Source organism: Schistocerca nitens, chromosome 6 (assembly GCF_023898315.1).
Source record: "Schistocerca nitens isolate TAMUIC-IGC-003100 chromosome 6, iqSchNite1.1, whole genome shotgun sequence".
Classification (NCBI taxonomy): Eukaryota; Metazoa; Arthropoda; class Insecta; order Orthoptera; family Acrididae; genus Schistocerca; species Schistocerca nitens.
Window position 1 is genome coordinate 625,469,505 of NC_064619.1, and position 14,885 is coordinate 625,484,389.

Here is a 14,885-nt window from a genome sequence, read left to right on the forward strand (position 1 = left end):
GTTGTTTTATACATTCCTAATGTTACACAATTTTAATAGAAACAAATTTAATTCTTCCAGCTCGTAAACAGTTTTTTGTCAAAAGGAAGGTATTAATGCTGTGGCCGAGCGGTTCTAGGCGCTTCAGTCCGGAACCGCGCCGCTGCTGCAGTCGCAGGTTTGAATCCTGCCTCGGATATGGATGTGTGTGATGTCCTTCGGTTAGTTAGGTTTAAGTAGTTTTAAGTCTAGGGGACTGATGACCTCTGATGTTAAGTCCCATAGTGCTTAGAGCCATTTGAATTTGAAAGTATTAATATTTGTAATATACTGGCGAAATTTAAAATGGGCTCTGAGCACTATGGGACTTAACATCTATGGTCATCAGTCCCCTAGAACTTAGAACTACCTAAACCTAACTAACCTAAGGACATCACACAACACCCAGTCATCACGAGGTAGAGAAAATCCCTGACCCCGCCGGGAACCGCACCCGGGAACCCGGGCGCGGGAAGCGAGAACGCTACCGCACGACCACGAGCTGCGGACTGGCGAAATTTATTGCGGTAACTTTCCACAAGGACCGGTTGACTGTTCCTCTCATTAATTAACGTACTTGTTGGCCCACATCGGTTACCTAAGCATTCCCTGGCCGAAGATTCAGGGACAGTATCATCCGCCCATGCCATCCGGTGAGTAGTAAGGTCTTCCGACGCCTACTCAGTGGGACTTGGCGACTGCGGGGATGCTTCGCATGAGACACGACCTTGTTCGTCGTGTTGCTCAGTAATCGGTAGCTGCACATCCGACATGAGTGAATCGGTGGCCAGCCCAGTGCGAGGACATGCGTGGAGGTGTCCATCGGAAGTTCATCGTGGTACTGAGAGATCACATTGGCTTGGGAATGTGTTATGGGCGCACGGGCTAAGGCGCCTCTTATGACTCATTGGGGGTCGCTGTTTCAGAGAGTGCATCTCTGTGACAAATAATGGGAGTGAATCACTACAGCCAGGCACGAAGGCACCCATGTACACAACCATCACATGAACATCCATACCACCATTGGGCTTATCTTCAGCTCCTTCTAAAGCCGGCGGAGCGAGAGGGGAGCACGTGTTAGGCATCAGCAGCCTCTTCTTATCCCATATTGACATCGCCAGTAGTCTAGGATCCTGTAGGGGGTCAGGCTTATGCATCTGACTGGGATCCATCCAGAGCGCCAGTAAATATGTGAGAGGTACAGATGGTAGGGTGGTGGAAGGCTCAGATCCGTAGGCCAGAGTTGGTCAGTCCATCACTGTAGACACTTTGAGTGAACGAGGCTCCCTTCTCCGTGACCCGCTCAGGTATTTGGCCAATCGTCATATGTGACCTCCCTGCATCTCCCGATGTAAAGATAATATGGAACATGCTTACTGAGTTCGATGTGTATCTGTCACACTCCATTCAGTATAGGGTAGGTGGTGAATTGTGACCACTTCTCCAAACGTGGCTGTGAATTGTTCAATAGGGCCTGAGTGCTCCTGTCACTTCGTCTGCTGGCATTTCGAATGGGAGTTCGAATACGTGGTTCGCCCTGAGACCGACTTTCGCACAATATACAATCACTGGACCGATTTTGCTGTCCAAATGTCAGATCATAAGTCCATCCCTCGTCTTCTCTAAAATTACGTCACATGCAACCTCAGTTACGAGTTTAATGTAAACCACTCTCTCATAGTTGAAGGGCGAATTTTAACAAGATCAATATGGGGGATCTCCACATCGTCTTGAAGAAATCGTTCTTCTGTATTGCGTTGGGAGGTGTATATTGCAGCGTCGACTTCTGACATGAATTGGCCATTTACTTCGAAAGACAATCACTCACGCAAAAGCCACTGAAGCACCTGTACCACTCTGCCGCCATAGGCAGAATGTCTGCTTTGGCTATACGAGCATGACTCCACGTATCATACCTGTACTCGTACGTCCCGTTACTGTTTTTGCCGTGCGGGGGAGACATATTTGTAAGTCCAGAATCGGCCGATAAATTCGATACTGCAGTGCCTGTCTTGTGGAGAAGTACGATGCGTTGTTTCTTTGTACATGCAAGTGACCACTGATGGAGTACTGCATCGTACTCCTTCACAACACAGGCACTGCATATTCATAGGCGAAACTATTCTGAATGTGAGTGCATTGAGGCGCCTTGCTCTTCGTTCTCCACATTTTGCGTGTCTTCAAGGCCAATAACCTCCCATCTCCGATTCTTAAAAGAATCGATCTCCCACGTATAGAACAGCTCCAAACGCTTTAACAGTTTTCACGAATCTATATGTTCATAACGCTGTATCTCCTGAACTGTGTATCATAGAATGATATAGCTTTACAAGTACGTTCAGTGGTATGTTGACAACAGAGTCACTAGTAGAGGAATAATAAATGCAAACGTCATGCCTGTTGCTGAAGTTCTACAGCATTAACAGCGAAACTGTAGTAAGCCACGAACTTGTTCCCTTCCATTATTTTGCGGTGGTGACAGCAATTAATAGTTCTAAATTATGTTTGAAATTTGTTGAAAGTCGCCAAGTGTTCTCATTCCCAAGTACTGGATGAATGTAGACTGCGTAATTTATGTCCTGCCGCAATATTTTTTTTCCTTTATTGAATTTCGATTGCCCCTGAAGGGGCCGGGCTGGCAGCAGCTTATTACGCTGCTCTGCAGCCTACAGAATTTTTAAAACGTAAGAAAGAAGATAAGAAACAATAAAAGCAGGCGATAATACGGTGACTTAAATTGTAAAACGGCGGAAAATTGTGGAAAGTTAAAACATAAAGCAAAGGGTTGTCAAAGCGAATAAAATACACAGGAAGCAGACAGGTAACATAGTAGACAGACAATTAAAAAACATGGCGACAGTCTGGTTTCTGTTCGCAAGAGATCTAAAATCACACCCAGCGACAGTATGATGTCCGTTCGCATCACGTCAAAAAAGACACACAACACTGAACACCCACTGTAAACTCTGCACTAAAATGTCGGCACAAAGAGGAAACACCATAGCCAAGGGCAGATGGGGGGGGGGGGGAGGGGGGGGTGGACCTGGACAGGTGAGTTGGAAAACAAGGAAAGAGGAGAGGAAAAACGAAAGGGGGGGAACCCAAGGAGGGAGAGGACTCATAAGGGGGGGGGGGGGGGCAGAGCACACGCGAGAGGGAATGGGAAAAGGCAGAGGAGGGAAATGCAAAAGGACTCAGGGGAGAGAAGGGGGGGCAGAGAGAGGGTAGGTGGTGAAAAAAGAGGATGGAAGGGGGGAGAGGGATCCCAGGAAAAGGACGGAGGAAAGGAAGGGGGGGGGGGTGAAGATCAGAGTTGATAGGAGGGATAAATGGAGGGAGAGAGGGCATCATCCGGGAGGGGGAGTTGATGGAAGCCACCTTGGGAAAGGAGATGAAGGGTGTAGAGATGGAGGATAGGGGGGACACAACAGTGAAGATGTGGCAGGGGGCGGAGATGGGAAAGGAGAGGAGCAACCAGGGGGTGAGGGGGATCAAGGCGGCGGTAGGTGTAGGGTATGCGGATATGTTCGAGGGATAGGAGCAGATGGGGGAAAGGAATGAGGTCATAGAGGATCCGCGTGGGGGACGGGAGGCGTATAGGGAAGGCGAGGCGCAGTGCATGACACTCAAGGATCTGGAGGTACTTACAGAATTTTTTTTTGGGGGGGGGAGGCAGATATCCAGGTGGGTGCCCCAATACATGTTTCTAACTTTTATACTTGTCTTACTGTGTTAAAACTCTAACGTAAGGTTATACCTGTAACAATATAAGACCACTTTAAATTTTTTATGAAATACTGAAAAATCACATTTTTGTCGCCCCTGGAAGCCGTTTGATAGGCAACAAGAAACTTGGGTTAGGTGAGCGATTTAGCCGTTTATTACCGTAATATAGATGACAATACCTGTAACAACCGTAACTACTTCCTCTGTGGGCAGCGTTCTGTAACAGGGTAGTTGTACAGCAACACGTGGACAGGCGGCATTGCAGCTATCGTGAGAGGGACGTGGGGTCCATGAAACAGAAGGACGGCTGCGGGAAGCGGTTCGTTGCATGCAGATGCACTGCTCCAATGTCAGAGGGGACCTTAGCCACTGTGTGGTAACAGGGTCATGATAGGACTGTCTGTGTCACAGCGACACACAAAAAACACTTATTTCTTGGCGTAGCCCTGTTTTAGGTCATTTTTGTGAATATTAGACCTAGTGTGGTGTAAGGATGGTTCCACGATGTTTCGAACGAGTTAACCACCCAGAATTCAGAACCGCAGCCGGCCGCTGTGGCCGATCGGTTCTAGACGCTTCAGTTCGGAACAGCGCTGCTGCTACGGTCGCAGATTCCAGTCCTGCCTCGAGCATGGATTTGTGTGATGTCCTTAGGTTAGTTAGGATTAAGTAGTTCTAAGTGTAGGGGACTGATGACCTCAGATGTTAAGTCCCATAGTGCTTGGAGCCATTTTTTGGAATTGACATCTTGAATCGTGCTGGTCGGTCATAAACTTCGTAAGAGCAAAGGGGGGGGGGGGGGGGGGACAGAGATCTCTTCTGAACAGCACGCTGCAAGGCATCCCACATGTGCTCAGTAATGTTCATGTCTGGGGGGGGGGGGGAGGGGTTTGGTGGCCAGCGGAAGTGTTTGAAGTCAGAAGAGTGTTACTGGAGCCACTCTGTAGCAATTCTGCACATGAGGGGCATGTAAAAGTTGCACTTCTGTCTGGTTGCAAGATTCTCTTCTGCCGTCGTTGGTCCCGTTCTTGTAGGATCTTTTTCCGGCCACAGCGATGTCGGAGGGTTAATGATTTACCGGATTCCTCATATCCACGGCACACTCGTGAAATGGTTGTATGGGAAAATACCCACTTCGTCTCTGCCTTGGAGATGCTGTGTTCTATCGCTCTTGCGCCGACTATAAAACAACGTTCAAACTCACTTAAATCATGATAACCTGTCGTTGTAGCAGCAGTAACCGAACCAGCAATTGCGCCAGACACTTGTTGTCTTATATAGGTGTTGCCGACCGCAGTACCGTGTTCTGCTTGTTTACATATCTCTGTACTTTAATAGGCAGGCCTGTACCAATTTCTTTGGCGCGTCAGTGTATGTCTACCATCATACCTATAAGGTGTTTTGTGTCTCCAGGAAGTATTAACTTCCTCGAGTCATTAATTGCATCGTCGGTACATTGATGCTTACTGACTGAATCAACACTGAGCATAGTCATAGCAGGGGTGGCTTAGTGCGCAGCTTCTGCCACGGCTGCGCACAGTAGTTGCTTTCGTTCCCATGCTCGGTTTGATTCGGCGGGCTGTCTTGAAGCAGTAGAGCTTCTGGCGCCGAGCCAGAAGAATTTTTCGGAGGGCCTGCACGATCCGTTCGCCCGGCCGCCCTCCCCAGGCGCGGACTTGGGGAAACATGAGGGCATAATTGGCCGGGAGGCAATTTCCGCGGCGCGGCCAAGTCTGCGGGCGCCCCACCTGCAGAGCTGAATCTGAAGTGGCGCGGCGTTTTTTGCCGGCGCCAGCACCGCCGCCGCCGGTCCGCTTTCGCGGCGCCATTAATCTCCGGGCCCGCCGCCGCCACTCTAGGGCAGGCGGCGCCTGTACACGGCGAGGCGCGGAGACAAATTGGCTCGGGCTAAATACCGCCCTGATGAATTCCGGTCGCCTCCTTCGGATGATGAGGGTGACGTGACCGCCGGGCCACCTCCTCTTTTTTTTTTTTTTTTTTTTTTTTTTTGGCCTCCTCCCCTTGCGGCTCAGAGCAGCCCCGCTGGAGCGGAGACATATTGGCAGTATTTCTCCGCGGACGGCCAGCCGCTCCTCCGGGTTTCTAATGGGGCGCGTGCCCGCCACCCTGGCCGCCCGGGCCAAATTAGAATCTGTCTCTCTGGCCGAGCCACCGCCTCTCGCGCCCGGACCGCAGCGCGGCCGGGAGACACTCGGGGAGCGGTCCAAGAGTGCGCCAGGACCGAGAGCTAATATCGAAACACGTTTCATTAATACGTCATTTACACTACTGGCCATTAAAATTGCTACACCACGAAGATGACGTGCTACAGACGCGAAATTTAACCGACAGGAAGAAGATGCTGTGATATGCAAATGATTAGCTTTTCAGAGCATTCACACAAGGTTGGCGCCGGTGGCGACACCTACAACGTGCTGACATGAGGAAAGTTTCCAACCGATTTCTCATACACAAACAGCAGTTGACCGGCGTTGCCTGGTGAAACGTTGTGTGCCTCGTGTAAGGAGGAGAAATGCGTACCATCACGTTTCCGACTTTGATAAAGGTCGGATTGTAGCCTATCGCGATTGCGGTTTATCGTATCGCGACATTGCTGCTCGTGGTGGTCGAGATCCAATGACTGTTAGCAGAATATGGTATCGCTGGGTTCACGAGGGTAATACGGAACGCCATGCTGCATCACAACGGTCTCGTATCACTAGCAGTCGAGATGACAGGCATCTTATCCGTACGGCTGTAACGGATCGTGCACGTACGTCTCGATCCCCGAGTCAACAGATGGGGACGTTTGTAAGACAACAGCAATCTGCACGAAAATTCGACGACGTTTGCAGCAGCATGGACTATCAGCTCGGATACCACGGCTGCGGTGACCCTTGACGCTGCATCACAGACAGGAGCGCCTGCGATGGTGTACTCAACGACGAACCTAGGTGCACGAATGGCAAAACGTAATTTTTTCGGATGAATACAGGATCTGTTTACTACATCATGATGGTCGCACCCGTGTTTGGCGACATCGCGATGAACGCACATCGGAAGCGTGTATTCGTCATCGCCATACTGGTGTATTACATTTCAGATGTGATACGACCCGTGACTCTACCCTTTATTCGATCCCTGCGAAACCCTACATTTCAGCAGGATAATGCACGACCGCATGTTGCAGGTCCTGTACGGGCCTTTCTGGATACAGAAAATGTTCGACTGCTGCCCTGGCCAGCACATTCACCAGACCTCTCACCAGTTGAAAACGTCTGACCAATGGTGGCCGAGCAACTGGCTCGTCACTATACACCACTCACTACTCTTGATGAACTGTGGTATCGTGTTGAAGCTGCATGGGCAGCTGTACCTGTACACGCCATCCAAGCTCTGTTTGACTCAATGCCCAGGCGTATCAAGGCCGTTATTGCGACCAGAGGTGGTTGTTGTGGGTACTGATTTCTCAGGACCTATGCACCCAAATTGCGTGAAAATGTAATCACATGTCAGTTCTAGTATAATATATTTGTTCAATGAATACCCGTTTATCATCCGCATTTCTTCTTGGTGTATCAATTTTAATGGCCAGTAGTGTATTACTACTCTGTTTTCCTCCACAGAGGCACGTAGCTGAAACGCGCTTCTATCGCTAGCAGCCTGTCCACATCCCCACACTATGCACACCATTGCGTCAAGGTGTGCCGCTAGACAGCGAGGCATTGCAGTTACCACAGAGAACTCCTGAGTTTTACGAGAAGGAAAACAACATGCAAGTACTCATGGATACCTGCAGCTAAATTTGTGGATAGAACATCAAAAATTCTTTCAATTAGTGCAAGCACAGTAGTAAGCGAGGGAATGTTATTGCAAAAGTTAAAAGATGTAGGTGTGAGGCGTAACAATTCCCAGCCGTCTGGATCAGATCCTATATTTTTAGCGACTCCTGGAAAGCAGAAAAAGCAGCCCCATCCTGTCACCGACTTGGATTCTTTCAAGACTGTTGCAGTTCGCAGTCATATTTACGAGGTGCAACAATAAAGTAATGAGACTCCAGAATGAGATTTTCACTCTGCAGCGGAATGTGCGCTGATATGAAACTCCCTGGCAGATTAAAACTGTGTGCCGGACGAAGACTCGAACTCGAGACCTTTGCATTTCGCGGACAAGTACTCTACCATCTCAGCTACCCAAGCATGACTCACGCCCTGTACTCACAGCTTTATTTCTGCCAGTACCTCCTCTCCTACCTTACCGAGCGAGGTGGCGCAGTGGTTAGACACTGGACTCGCATTCGGGAGGACGACGGTTCAATCCCGCGTCCGGCCATCCTGATTTAGGTTTTCCGTGATTTCCCTAAATCGCTCCAGGCAAATGCCGGGATGGTTCCTTTCAAAAAGGGCACGGCCGACTTCCTTCCCCGTCCTTCCCTAACCCGATGAGACCAATGACCCCGCTGTCTGGTCTCCTTCCTCAAAACCAACCAACCATCTCCTACCTTCCAAACTTTACAGAAGCTCTCCTGCGAACCAGGCAGGACTAGCACTCCTGAAGGAAAGGATAATGCAAATGGTTCAAATGGCTCTGAGCACTATGGGACTTAACATCTGTGGTCATCAGTCCCCTAGAACTTAGAACTACTTAAACCTAACTAACCTAAGGACATCACACACATCCATGCCCGAGGCAGGATTCGAACCTGCGACCATAGCGGTCACGCGGTTCCAGACTGAAGCGCCTAGAACCGCACGACCACACCGGCCGGCAAGGATAATGCAGAGACATGGCTTAGCCACAGCCTAGGGGATGTTTCCAGAATGAGATTTTCACTCTGCAGCGGAGTGTGCGCTGATATGAAACTTCCTCGCAGATTAAAACTGCGTGCCAGATCGAGACTCGAACTCGGGACCTTTGCCTTTCGCTAGAGCACTTGCGGGCGAAAGGGAAAGGTCCCGAGTTCGAATCTCGGTCCGGCACACAGTTTTAATCAGCCAGGAAGTTTCAAGTAATGTGACTGATTTTCTGTGTAAGATGTGGCAACCCTGCATGCTTGCATAGGCACAATATCTTTGACCTTGGTCTATAAGCTGCTTCTAGTCCAAGCAGCACATCGATGCAACTGCTCAGTCCTGGGTTGTGCTGTAATAAGTTAACATGTGTTTGTGTCTCTCGTCACGGAAATGGAACTGCATAATTTTGCGCAATGGTATGCCATTTCTTTTTGCGTTAAATTGATTGAAAATGCGACGACAACTTACAGTGAGCTTCGGAAGGCTTTTTGAGAGTAGGTTATGTCAAGAGCTCAAATTTTTCGTTGGCATAAAATGTTTAGTGAAGACAGAACGAATGTTGAAGATGAAGACCGCATGTCAAAGTCAAAAGTGAAATGCATGCTTCTTTGATTCCAAGGAAATTATTCATAAAGAGTGGGTGCCTCCTGGACTAACAGTTAACCAATATTACTACAAAAGAGTTCTTTGTGTCCATGCCAACATTGCTGATAATTTGATTGTGCATCACGATAATGCGCCATCCCATACTTCTCTGTCAATACAGCAATTTTTAACCTCAGACCAATTTCAGTACTACCACAGCTACCTTATTCACCAGATATCGCTCCGTGCTACTTTTTTCTATCTCCAAGAGTCAAAACGGCGGTCAAGGGACACCATTTTCAAACAACACAAGATCTCCAAAAAGATGTGACGAGGGTCTTGGAGAATATTACAGAAGATGAGTTCCAGAAATGTTACCACTAATGGCAGAAGCCCTGCAAAAAGTGTGTGCAATCAGAAGGGAACTACATTGAAGGAGACAACACTAAACCTGACTAAAACGGTAAGCAGCATTTTTTTTCACATCAGTCTCATTACTTTATTGTCGCACCTCGTACGCTTACTACAGCAGGAAAGATTATCCTAAGGTAGCAAAGTTAGAAGAAAGTAATCTTTTCAGGTGCAGGGAAACATCACTAAAAATTGTGCTGAAAAGTACGGATTTCCGTTACAAAGCGCTAGACGAACGCAAAGTTCTGTTAGAAAAGATGCATATTTTTGTGGATCGTGATTTGTGTTTGTGATGACGACTGTGAAGACGGTTTTAGTGCTGATTCCGAATACAGTGACCTTGGGGACTGGGTGGAATTGCGCCATTGTCGCCGTAAAATGGTGACTGAAGAGGTACGAACAGACGTTATTTATTGCATCATTTTCATTATAAAATGTAAAGCGAGAAGTTACACTCTCTGTTATTACTAAAACTGAAGCGTCAAAGAGACGGATACAGACATGCGTATTGAAATACATACATGTAAACAGGCACAAAACGGCGCTGCGGTCGGCGACGCCTATATAAGACAACAAGTGTCTGGCGCAAATGCTACATCCGTTACTGCTATTACAATAGCAGGCTATCAAGATTTAAGTGAGTTTGGACTTGGTGTCATAGTGACCGCACGAGCAATGGGACACAGCATCTCCGAGGTAGCAATGAAGTGGGTATTTTCCCGTACGACCATTTCATGAATGTGCCGTGAATATGAGGAATCCGGTAAAACACGAAATCTCCGACATCACTGCGGCCGGAAAAACATCCTGCAAGAACGGGAGCGACGGTGACTGAAGAGGATCGTTCATCGTGACACAAGTGCAACTTTTCCGCAAATTGCTGCAGATTTCAGTGCTGGGCCATCAACAAGCGTCAGCGTGCGAACCATTCAACGAAACATCATCGATATGGGCTTTCGGAGCCGTTGGCTAACTCGTGTACCCTTGCTGAATGCACGACACCGACATTTACACCAACATTGGGCTGTTGACGACTGGAAACATGTTGCCTGGTCGGACGAGTCTCGTTTCAAATTGTATCGCGCGGATGGACGTGTACGGGTATGCAGACAACCTCATGAATCCATGGAACCTGCATGTCAGCAGGGGTCTGTTCAAGCTGGTGGAGGCTCTGTAATGGTGTGGAGAGTGTGCAGTTTGAGTGATACAGAACCGCTAATACGTCTAGATACGAATCTGACAGGTGACACGCACGTAAGTATCCTGTCTGATCACATGCATCCATTCATGTCCATTGTGCATTCCGACGGACTTGGGCAATTCCAACAGGACAATGCGACACTCCACACGTACAGAATTGCTTCAGAGTGGTACCAGGAACACTCTCCTGAGTTTAAACACATCCACTGGCCACCAAACCCCCAGACATGAAGATTAGTGGGCATATCGGGGATGCCTCGCAACTGCTGTTCAGAAGAGAACTCCACCCACTCGTCATGGACAGCCCTGCAGGATTTATGGTGTCAATTCCCTATAGCACTACTTCAGGCATTAGTCGAGTCCATGACACGTCGTGCTTCTGCGTACTCGCGTGGCGCTACACGATATTAGGCAAGTGTACCAGTTTCTTTCGCTCTTCAGTGTATATACATTATTATGCGGTTGTGTACTTGCTGTAACTGTGGTAGCAAGTCAAAAACGATTTCTTATATATATATACAGTGTGGTCCATTGATAGTGACCGGGCCAAATATCTCACGAAATAAGCGTCAAACGAAAAAACTACGAAGAACGAAACTTGTCTAGCTTGAAGGGGGAAACCAGATGGCGCCATGGTCGGCCCGCTAGATGGCGCTGCCATAGGTCAAACGGAAATCAACTGCCTTTTTTAAAATAGCAACCCCCATTTTTTATTACTTATTCATGTAGTACGTAAGGAAATATGAATGTTTTAGTTGGACCACTTTTTCGCTTTGTGATAGATGGCGCTGTAATAGTCACAAACACATGGCTCACAAGTTTAGAGGAACAGTTGGTAACAGGTAGGTTTTTTTAAATTGAAATACAGAACGTAGGTACGTTTGAACTTTATATTTCGGTTGTTCCAATGTGATACATGTACCTTTGTGAACTTATCATTTCTGAGAACGCATGCTGTTACAGCGTGATTACCTGTAAATACCACATTAATGCAATAAATTCTCAAAATGATATCCGTCAACCTCAATGAATTTGGGAATACATTCCTCTCAAGAGCGAATAGTTCGCCTTCCGTAACGTTCGCACATGCATTGACAATGCGGTGACGCATGTTGTCAGTCGTTGTCGGTGGGTCACGATAGCAAATATCCTTCAACTTCCCCCAGAGAAAGAAATCCGGGGACGTCAGATCTGGTGAAAGTGCGGGCCATGGTATGGTGCTTCGACGACCAATCTACCTGTCATGAAATATGCTATTCAATACCGCTTCAACCGCACGCGAGCTATGTGCCGGACATCCATAATGTTGGAAGTACATCGCCATTCTGTCATGCAGTGAAACATCTTCTACTAACATCGGTAGAACTTTACGTAGGAAATCAGCATACATTGCAGTATTTAGATTGCCATCGATAAAATGGGGGCCAATTATCCTTCCTCCCATAATGCCGCACCATACATTAACCCGCGAAAGTCGCAGCCATCGTGGATTTACCGTTGCCCAAAAGTGCATATTACGCCGGTTTACGTTACCGCTGTTGGTGAATGACGCTTCGTCGCTAAATAGAAAGCGTGCAAAAAATCTGTCATCGTCCCGTAATTTCTCTTGTGCCCAGTGGCAGAACTGTGCACGACGTTCGAAGTCGTCGCCATGCAATTCCTGGTGCATAGAAGTATGGTAGGGGTGCAATGGATGTTGATGTAGCATTCTCAACACCGACGTTTTTGAAATTCCCGATTCTCGAGCAGTTTGTCTGCTACTGATGAGCGGATTAGCCGCGACAGCAGCTAAAACACCTACTTGGGCATCATCATTTGTTGCAGGTCGTGTTTGACGTTTCACATGTGGCTGAACACTTTCTGTTTCCTTAAATAACGTAAATATCCGGCGAACGGGCCGGACACTTGGATGATGTCGTCCAGGATACCGAGCAGCATACATAGCACACGCCCGTTGGGCATTTTGATCACAATAGCCATACATCAAGACGATATCGACCTTTTCCGCAACTGGTTCAAAATGGTTCAAACGGCTCTGAGCACTATGGGACTCAACTGCTGTGGTCATAAGTCCCCTAGAACTTAGAACTACTTAAACCTATCTAACCTAAGGACATCACACAACACCCAGCCATCACGAGGCAGAGAAAATCCCTGACCCCGCCGGGAATCGAACCCGGGAACCCGGGCGTGGGAAGCGAGAACGCTACCGCACGACCACGAGATGCGGGCTCCGCAACTGGTAAACGGTCCATTTTAACACGGGTAATGTATCACGAAGCAAATACCGTCCGCCCTGGCAGAATGTTACGTGATACCACGTACTTATACGTTTGTGACTATTACAGTGCGATCTATCACAAAGCGAAAAAAGTGGTCGAACTAAAACATTCATAATTCTTTACATACTACACGAATATATGTAATAAAAAATGAGTGTTTCTATTTTAAAAAAACGCAGTTGATATCCGTTTGACCTACGGCAGCGCCATCTAGTGGGCCAACCATACCGCTATCTGGTTTCCCCCTTCAAGCTAGACGAGTTTTGTACTTTGTAGTTTTTTCGTTTGATGCTTATTTCGTGAGATATTTGGCCCAGTCACTATCAATGGACCACCCTGTATACACGAACTGTGTAGTATTTTATGAAATCATTTGTCTGTTTACTCGTTTATTTGCTGGAACTGTGGTAGCAAGTCAAAAACGATTTCTTATATATATATACTGTTATTGCACAGTAGCTTACACTTACAAGACGGAAGAGAAAACGGTATCGTCCGCTATATGTATAGAGACTGCTGTTACAACATGGCTATTGCAGAATAGCCAACCTAACTTGACGTAATGCGAACTGTCAAGTGCAGTGTTCCTCCGACGCAGGTATAGTGTGCCACCCAGCGCAAGCTACCCGACTCAGTCACCACCTCCTCTGGGAACGAGGCGCGCCTGTCAGCTCTGCTGCACTGCAGTGCATGCCCGGGTAGCGTGCGTGCTCGCGCGGGGTACTACACTCTTGCGGCTGGGCCCCCTGCCCTGTGCGATGACGCAGTCTCTGGCAGCGCCGCGCGGGCCCCGTCCACCGGCTACCGGCTACTGGCCGGGCCAGCTCAGCGCCTGTAGCCGTGTTTCGGGAAACGCAGGGCTCCCCTGGGGGCGGGGCGCCCCGGGGCTATGATTTCCGCCGCTCGCCGCCTGGGGGCCGCTTTAATTGAATTTTTGACGAAGGCTGGCCTTGCCCGCGGGACCCCAGCGCCGCCGCCGCCGCCGCCGCCGCCGCCGCTACCGTGCCGTGCCAGTGCAACTGCTACCCAGCCAGCAACCGAGCATCACAGCTCTGCAGAGAGCCGCAGGTGCCGGCCCGCTAATTAACAGCCGCGCCCGGCGGCCCGAGGCCAGGTAGCCGCAATCGCCGGTCCCGCATTAATCTTGCCGCTCGTTCTGCTCTCTCTTCACACGAGCAGCTTGGGATTTGCGAAAAGCAAAACAAAAAAAGTACACAAGTGAGTTTTCGGCTTCCTCGGTGGCCACTCGGCGCTCTAACATCCTCCCTCGCTCCCACCCCCGCCACCTTGATATTCATTAGCATCCGCCGCTGTTTGCGAGGTTAATTCCCCTTCCACTGGTGCTGTACTAAACAAATGAAGGGCCTAGTGCCGGACGGGGGTACCCTGCGCGGATCTGAATCTGAGAAAAACGAGCTTTTACTAAAAATTGTTGACCCAAAAATTGATGACATCTCGCCCAGTTCCAAAACGAAGGCCGGCCGGCGTGGCCGAGCGGTTCTAGGCGCTACAGTCTGGAACCGCGCGACCGCTACGGTAGCAGGTTCGAATCCTGCCTCGGGCATGGATGTGTGTGATGTCCTTAGGTTAGTTAGGTTTAAGTAGTTCTAAGTTCCAGGGGACTGCTGACCTCAGAAGTTAAGTCCCATAGTGCTCAGAGCCATTTGAACCATTTTTCTAAAATGAATACCCAGTCAACACAAGAATAATAATAAGAACGCAGTTTGCGCCACTGTCGGTTTTAATAAGAAAAATTGAAGGAAACACGATCGGTGTAATATTTTATGAAATCATTTGTCTGAAGGTTTGGTAAACCTTCGTCGCCAGTTTTGTAAAGGCCTCTTCGCTACTATTGTGGAGGTCAGTTGCC